Source organism: Nematolebias whitei, chromosome 8 (genome assembly GCF_014905685.2).
Source record: "Nematolebias whitei isolate Nwh7 chromosome 8, NemWhi1, whole genome shotgun sequence".
Taxonomy (NCBI): Eukaryota; Metazoa; Chordata; class Actinopteri; order Cyprinodontiformes; family Rivulidae; genus Nematolebias; species Nematolebias whitei.
Genome location: NC_056505.1, coordinates 4790293 through 4799491, shown reverse-complemented (window position 1 = coordinate 4799491; position 9199 = coordinate 4790293). Strand labels below are relative to the sequence as shown.

The 9199-nt window shown below is 43.1% G+C and overlaps 1 protein-coding gene across 1 annotated transcript in view; it reads left to right on the top strand.

The window, feature by feature from the left end:
- cfap299 (cilia and flagella associated protein 299) overlaps positions 1-9199 on the top strand; it is a 123200-nt gene that overhangs the window by 99183 nt on the left and 14818 nt on the right. The gene's annotated exons all lie outside the window — the stretch shown is intronic.

Below are 9199 nucleotides of genomic sequence, written 5' to 3'. Positions count from 1 at the left end.
AGGGACACCTGGACCGGTCTCTAGTCCATCACAGGGACACCTGGACCAGTCTCTAGTCCATCACAGGGACACCTGGACCAGTCTCTAGTCCATCACATCATATATATATATATATATATACCAAGGCCACCATTGACCATCCCCTGGTTCTGTCAGGTGGTAGATAAGGTGGTTCCCTCCACACACCAGGATCCGTCACTCTGTGCTGCCTTGGACAAGATAAAACACCTCCCTATGATCTTCTCCACAGTGTAACTCCTCCCCACCTGAATATCTTGCACCAAAAACATTAAGGTTGATTTCCAGTTCAGATTTCCAAAACGACAAACATTCACTATTCCCTCAGCAACGGGAGACGTCGCCCTGCATGTTTCAATGCTTTAAGAGGAATTTTGTAAAAAAAAACGGTTCCTGGTGAATTTCTGAGCTTTGGAGTTTTATTTACAAATGATGTTTCAAACTCTTGGAGATTTTCATACCAACAAATTTCACGTTTACTTCCTGTAAGGATTCTGCTTTCTGTGCTGCCGAGTCATCGACATGTTATATTTCCATTTACGGTTGATGCGCTCATCAGAAAATGTTGAGCACATGCCCAGCCTCCAGCTGTACCTTACTTTTAACCAACGTTGTTTCTCATGAGTCGTGCATCACCTGGTCCTCTAAATCTGACCCAGCCATTCAACCTTTATTTATACAAGTTAGTCTCTTGGAGCCTCGAGGACGCATTTACAAGAGAGACCTGTCAGAAGCAGCGTAGAGCATCATTCCCTGTGTGTAATGAAGTTTATGTGAATCAGAAACTCGAGTTCCAGTAAGTTTATGTTAACTGGTGGTAAACTATGAAAAGGAACATCCTCTTCTTGGCATCAGTTTTGTTCACGTTGACTTTCTCTAAACAAAGTAACAAACAGCAGCAGCGTTAGTTCCTACTGTTCCACTGTTATGAGTATATCTGAGATTCATTAAGTACAGGGACCCACCGTGTTCGGCTTGAGACTCAGCTGTACGGTTTCAACCCAAACTCACACTCATGAACTGCTGACCTGACAGGTGGAAGCTAAAATCCACGCTGTATCTCTCGCTGAGGCATCTTTATAATTCTCAGTCAATCATGAAACCTGTTTACATATATGGCTGTCAGCAAATCACCTGAGCCAAAACCATTCCCACATTCCACACACTCGTGCACAGTAACATGTTAGCAAGATTTCAGGTACGTGTGAGAAATCCCAAAAGGACAAACACAACAGTCGGGAGGTGAGAACGACTGGTATTACATGATTTAGTCAAGAGTTCAGCCAAATGGCAGACGGCCTGTTGAACCGCAGTGTCCCTGTTCACATCAGCCCTAAACGTTCTAATGTAGATACTTTATGTTGTAAAATCTACAAATTATAAACTTAGGGGTTGCTTTAATGATCTTTTAAAATCAAAGGTCTAGCATTGCCTGAAGGAATGCATATCGCCCGGTGCCTTTCATGCCAGAGTTTAAACTAAAATTGTCTCATGTTGAGAAGCTGCTTTGGTCAAACCTTGAAAAGGACGTTCTGCACAATCTTATGCAACATTGTGAGATCTCATAAAATTTGTTAGCACTCAGAGAATGGGCTACCGCATTCATTTTAACTCCGTATCTGTAAAATTATAGCTAATCCTGTGCTGGCTAAAGTTAGTCATACTGAATGGGGTTGACTCCAGATGTGAGTGATTTTTTTTTTTAGAGATTAGTTTCCAAGGGTTTAATTAAAATCAGTCCAGTGGTTGAGACATTTTGACAACAGCACATTCGCAGGCAAAAATAATTTTTGTTCGTTCTTACTCTTGTTTTTTTTCTCTCTCTCTGTGCACTCTTGTGAACCCTTAAATAGCCTCTTTTTTTCCTGCATACCTTCCTAATTCGAAGGATTTGATCAGCTGGTCTCAACAAAATTGATCAACCTCTCCCGACAGGAGTCTGGGTAAGGAGGACCCTCTTACCTCGACGGAAACGAATTGGATTCATGATGACAACTGGCTTCTGCTGTTTGGCTTGGTGAAATCAGGATTGTCTACACATTTATGTGGATATGTCGAAGCTTGGCAGCACTCAGACGGAATTATGTGGAGCTGCGTCAGAGTTGGAGCAGCTGTTATCAGGACTGTGGACTTTCTGGCAGCACCCATGAATGGTTGGGAATAATCTTGGAGAAAGCTGTGAGTTTGACTTTCGACGTAAGGACTCAGTTCGGCTGTTTGGAGTCACCATCAGAGAAATGTGCCAGCGAGACTTTAAAAGGCAGAAACAGCAATTCACGAGTTCTGCCTGACACAAACTGTGGCCTTGACGGCGGATTTATCTCAACTCCTCCTGGCATGTTTAGGAAAAACAAAGATGCTTCATCTGTCTCCTCACCCCTCCCTTCCCCAAGGCCGTGGACATGTGACAGAACCTCAACCGAGCTGATGATGAATAACACCTCTTTTCTGGACAATGGCTGAGGGGGGGCTCTGGACTATGCTACGAGCTTCCCTTAAAATGCAATGTCTTCACCGGCCTATACAGTATGTATATGTATCATGTTGTGTTATGTTGATTTGCTGTAGTAGGTTTTTTGATGCCTCAAATCATGCCAAGCCTAGGACAAGGTGTTGAGATCTTTTTTTTATATCGTCTCTCCTCATGTTTTCTTCCCTTTTTCTCATCTAAGCAAAAATATTGTTCTGAAGAAGAATAAGAGGGCCGCGCTAATTAGCAGCAGCTTTGTGCACACCGTCCATCTTTTGGACGGCTGTACGTACATGTTCTCGTTGTATCTCGGTGCAATGGTAATGAAGCTTATTCTGATTCTATTCTTTGGTGGCAGCAACAAGAAAAAGGCTCTAAACTAACCTGCAGCAAGTCAACTTCCCAGACCCCTGTTTACAGAACAAACAGATCATCTCGGCTCTTATAAACCCAGTTTTACCATTATATTAAATCTTAAAGTCCACAGTGTCTCCATTTAAAACTTCATACAAATGACATGATAAACACACACAAAGTCTCAGATGTTTGTCTGGTCCATAGAGTCTGAGATGTGAAGCTACCTAACGGGAGATTTTCTACACGTGATTCAAATAGTCCCACCATCAGCAGCTTCTGGACCGTGGTGCCACCTGCTTTGTCTTTATTGAGAATAAAAACAACAATCTGTCCGACTGAATCTTTACTTTCAGGTTTTCTTCTCTGTCCAAACTACTTGAAAGCTGTCAGTTTCTGCAGTCTTTAGTTCGACTCCTGTCGAATCTACGAAACATAAAAAAGCATCCGTTTGGACTCCTGTTTGTAAAACTTTAATGTTCTACTGTGGATAAACAGAACAGAATTTCAATAAGAACCTGGTCAAAATAAACGTGTATGTAAAAACAAAAATGTGTGCATTTATTAGTCAGTTGTGCATGACTAGAGTTTGTACATGTATTGTATGTTTCCTTTATAAAAATACAATTTTAAAAGTTTCAACTTCACAAACTTACAAATACAAACTTCAAGTTTATGGTTGTGGTTTATTCTTTATGAACACAGAGAACTATGGGAATACATAACCTGGGAGTACAAATTTACAACTGTGATCCTACGTCACGGGCCACAGGCTGGTTAATAGAGCACAGAACACATGGATACGCGTTGTGCATGCATTCTTAATGTTTTCGCCATTTCAACTTAATAGCACCACTGGAATATCTTTTAAAAATAGGAAAACGAATCACCGACATATTATCAGTATACACAAGAGAAATGTTAGCAGTTCTATTAGCAGTACAGTGGGTGGAAGATGTAAACAATAATTTGTTCAGATTGAAGTTCCGTATTAATGAGTTTAAAACGCAGTCATTCAGACAGCAGGCCAGAATACTCCATTATTCAGAATACAAAGGATGGGATTAACAGGAGCATTTTTATGGTACCAGCACATGTTGGAATTAAAGGAAATGAGATGGCGGATAAGATGGCAACTCAAAATCATATTAGCTTCACAGCACATACGAGTAAATCAGAGGTGAGAAGTATCATAAAAACTGAAGAAAGAATGGCAGAAAAGGTGGGATGGAGAAAGAAGAGGATCAAAACAAACAAAAACAAAAATACAAGTTGATCAAAAAGACAGTTAGAGAAATGAGAACTGGGACTTGCCTGGTGACAAAAAGAGAATAAATCGACCGCTCGTCCTGAGCCTGGTTCTACTGGAGGTTTCTTCCTGTTTTTTGTAAAGTTGTAACTTTTTTTAAATTGCATTTTTACAAATGAAACATACATGTACAAGTTCTACAACTATTGTTGCCCAACTATTGTTGGGGGAGTGGTGGCGCAGAGGTTAGAAGATGGGCTCGCGATCAGAAAGTCGTAGGTTCACCTCCTGGTACCGTCAACATCAAAAAACGTGGGTGGAAAAGGTGAAACACCCACACCTGCCTCCACCCTCATTCACCCCACCCTGGGCCCCTGAGCGAGGCCCTTAACCCCCACCATGTGCTCCCTAAACAGGTCTCTCTTGAAAATGAGTTCTCGTGGCTCAATGAGACTACCTGGATAAATAAAGGGTAAATGGAAAAAAAAATGTGACTAATGTACACACATTTCTGTCTTTACATATATGTTTGAGTGTTGTTGCCCCACAGAGCCCTTTTTGTGACGTATCACACTCTCACTTATTCTTCTGCCACTAAAACAGCATTTCATCAGATTTACACGTCTGTCTTCATTTTCAACGTTTTCCAAGCGCGTGTTTTCTACTTCACTATCTCCTCTCGTTTCTCCCATCCTCCACCCCCCTCAGCCTCCCCCCCATGCCTTTTCTTTCTTGTCTCTGTCGGGAACAATAACACCCAGTGTGGTTGCCGCTAAGAGGGAGCAGATGCTGGAGCTGCTGCCCACTCAGTGCACTAAACCTTCCACCGCAGGACTCTGAATCCCATCCCTCCTCCTCCTCCTCGTCCTCCACGGCCGCAAAGAGACCAGCGACACCAGCACCAGATCCTACACACCCCTCCACCTCCCACCTCCAGCAGGGAAGGGTGGATCGGTTCATGTGCAGCCTCGTGTTCTGAGTATTTCAGTAAAGTCAGAATTAAAAAAATAAATAAATAAATAAAAAAAAACACGAGCTTAGAGCCAAGCTTTTCAGTTTGGGATAGAAACAAAGTTAAATAAACCAATGAAGTTGGAAAGTTGTTCTCTTTTATCAATAACTTTTCTGTGTAATGTTGTTTGAAGGTTTTTGATGTAGAAGATTTTCGGTGTTTGTTCAAACGCCACCATAAGACGTGCAAACAGGAAGTATCTCTGGCAGACAGACAGGAAGAGACGTCTCATGATCCGATAATCTAAAGTCACATGACCACAAAAATGTTCATAAATGTTGACAGATAAATGGCGTTCCCTCAAAGGCCTCACTGACAACGTTAGTTTATCCTTAAAATGAGGAGTCAGTTTGACCTTTATTTGACCTTGGTTCTACTGGAACGTCAATCCTGTGGATTAAAAGTCCACAGTGAATTAAAAGTCCAGTTCGGTGGCCTCAGGAGTCCTTCTCTGCTCTTTGCAGATGATGTGGTCCTGTTGGCGTCATCGTGCCGTGATCTCCAGCTCTCACTGGAGCGGTTCACAGCCGAGTGTGAAGCAGCTGAGATGAGAATCAGCACCTCCAGATCTGAGGTCATGGTCCTCAGTCAGAAAAGGGTGGATTGTTCTCTTCAGGTTGAGGGTGAGGTTCTGCCTCAAGTGGAGGAGTTCAAGTATCTCAGGGTTTTGTTCATGAGTGAGAGAAGAATGGAGCGTGAGATTGATAGACGGAGTGGTGCAGCATCTGCAGTATTGTGGACTCTGTGCCGGTCCATTGTGGTGAAGAGGGAGCTGAGCTGTAAGGCAAAGCTCTCTGTTTAAGGTTTGTCTACATTCCTATCCTCACCTATGTTCATGAACTCTGAAAGAATGAGATCATGAATACAGGCAGAGTGAGAAGTTCCGTTATCAGGAGAGACTCTGAGAACCGCTGCTCCTCCCCATCGAGAGGAGCCAGTTGAGGTGGTTCAGGCATCTGTTAAGGATGCTCTCTGGGTACCTCCCTAGGGAGGTGCTTCACACATGTCCGACTGGGAGGAGACCCCGGGGAAGACCCAAGACATGCTCTTGGTTGGCCTGGGAATACCTTGGAGTCCTCCCAGAAGAGCTGGAAGAGGAGAGATGTCTGGACCTCCCTGCTCAAGCTGCTGCCCCCGAGACCCGACTTCAGAACAAGCAGAAGATAATGGATGGATGAATGGATGGATGGATGGATGGATGTAGTGACATGATAAAAAAAACAAGAAAAAAAGCAGTAGCAACCAACTGCCGTCATGAATGGGCACACTCATCGTTCTGTTTATGTGCCTATTAGCAAAATATTTCATGAAACAGAGAACAGAATGAAATGATGATAATGAAACTCTCTTAGAGTAACAACTGGATGTGCGTCTACAGCTGTTTGTTGTTTGGAGTCAACCTGATTCAAGATGGCTGCCACAGCTACTGTAATTAACATCATCAAGCCTAAAAACAGCTGTAGCTCTGTCAGTTTCGTAGCGTTTAGGCTCGGGCTTGGTGCGCTAGTAGCTGAGAATCATCCCCAACTTATACTCTAAGCACTAACTGCTCCCGCAGAGTTGGTGTATACGTTTGGTACACAAAATGGAGGCTGATGTGCATTCCTCCATGGAATGAAACTTTCTAGCAAATGAAAATAACTTTTAAATGTTACCATGTGGCCTTTGAGGAGGACGTCCAAGACAAAACTCCATATGCGGAAATGCTTTTGTCGCTTTAACTTAACAGTAAATGTGGATTAAATGTGCATTACAGTGACCTGTTGGTGAGCGGTGTGTTTGAACACACACACACACACACACTGAAGCCCTGAACTTGGTCTAATTAAGTAACAGATCCGCAGCTCGTGCGCTCTGCTTCCTGCCGCTCCAGATGTGCCGACAGCATCTCTGATGTCGATTTAATGTTGAGCAGCAAAGTGACCATCTGTTCACACGCGCCGACACTTCCCCTCCTTCTCTTTATCTCGTCGTCTCTTTAGTCCCTGAGCTTTCAGAAAGCTGCTCCGCCATCTTCTGAAGGCTTCTGAGTTTTGTTTTCAAAGGTTTACTTCAGTTTCATTTTAAATTTGAAATGCAGCGGAAATAAAATCAGAGTGCACGCTGAAGAAGCCGAATCTCAGTCAAAGCTAAAAGAAGTAGCGCGTTAGCAAAATGTTGAAAGAAGAACCAAAAACATTTTCTCAAAGCTAAAGGAACCAAGGCAGAAACTTAAAAAGCAAAAGCAGCAAAACACTGAACAGAAGGTTGATATAACAAAATGTTAGCTAAAACTTTAAAAAAGCTAGGTAAACGTAGCAAAAAGCTAAATAAGAGACACACTAGCTAAATACCCAAAGTATCAAAAGGCTAGCTATAAACCAAAAGTATATGGTTAAAATCTTAAATAGCAAAACACCAAATAAAAGCTAAAAATGTCAATTGCTCAGCTAAAAATATCAAAAGGCTAACTAGAATTTAAAAGTAGCTAAAGACTGGCTAATGGATAAAAGTAGCAAACGGTTAGCTAAAAGCACCAAAAGGATAGCAACAAGCTAAAAGTAGCTTTTTTCCTTCTTTCGGCTGCTCCTTCTTCAGAGGTCGCCACAGTGAATGAACTCACACGGAGACTTGATGATTGTTTTTACACCAGATGTCCTTCCTGACTCAACCACAGACAACGAGCTACCACAGCTTCTGTGTGGAGCAGAGAGCTGCCAGATAGGGTGCCGGGGAGCAGATGGTGGGGTTGAGGGCCTTGCTCAAGGGCCCAGAGTGGGGCAAATGATGGTGGAGACACGTGTGGGTGCTTCAACTTTCCCTCCCACATTTTGATGTTGGTACGGGGCGTCAAACCAGCGAATTTGCAAACACCTTCTTTAACCTCTGCACCACCTCTCTACAACAAGCTAAAAGTAGCATAAGACAACAACAACCGAGCCTGTATGTTGAAGCGCATTTCAAAGAAAACAGTTTTTGAAGGATGCGAAGAGATCTCGACGTGTTTATTTATGGAAAATATTTGTACGTTAAAATAAAAGTATAACAAGTTACACAAACCAAAAGGCCCAGCATCCTTCTCCTGAATAAGCTGAACAGCTCTAAGAAAATAAAAACTTAAATAAAAGTGCACAAAGTATGCAGAAGTAGCAAACAAGAGAAATCAGGAGAGCGACAGGACTGAGTTGATCCGTGTGATCGAGGCGTCTGAAGCTGCTGCTGACTCTGTGCAGATGTGGCGGCAGGAGGAAGCGTGAAGCGCAGCTCAGGCCTCTTCCTGAACCGAAGCTGCCTCGGCGCTCTGCAGCGCACCTGTGCGTCTGGCTCCGTTTTCTGCTGTGAAAATATTTGCTCCGCTGTCCCCTTTTATTAACTTTTAATACAAAGAGAATCTGTTCCAGCTCCAAACGTGCCTCGGCGAACCCGGCTTGAAGTATTGTGTCTGAGCTTTACCGGGGGTGAGCGAGACGTTTTTTATTTTACCATCACGGTACAGTTCTCCAGCTCAGTGGATAGCTGCTGTGAGCTGGGACATTCCAGGGTTTCTCTGTCTTCACACGTGGCGTGCACATCCTCCACTGGCTCAATCCTCAAGGTTAAACCCATTCGCTCTCTTTGTTCTTGAAGCTGGTTCTGACCGACTGCTTCTGTGATCCACCAGGATCACCAAGATTTAAAATGATTACTTCATAATGAGAAGTAATAATACAAACTTTATCACATATACGGCTGATTCTGTTCCAAAAAAGGTAACTTTATTTACATTTTAAACTTAGGAAAAGTCCATTTATCCATCCATTATCTTTACCCAATTCTTTCTTTTTGGGTCGGGGGTCACTGTTGAGTCACTATGTGAGAGGTGGGGGACACCTGGACAGGTCTCCAGTCCATCACAGGGACACACAAACATTCACTCTCTCACCTGGGGACAATTTAAAGTCGCCAGTCAGTCTAACATGCATGATTTGCCCCCAGCTGGGATTTGATCTGGCAACTTTCTTGCTGAGAGGCAACAGTTCTACACACTGAGCCACTGTGCCACCTAGAAAAAGTCCAATAATAATAAACACATGGCATGTTAAATCTCGACTCATCATCCTCGTGTCTCAGAAAGTGG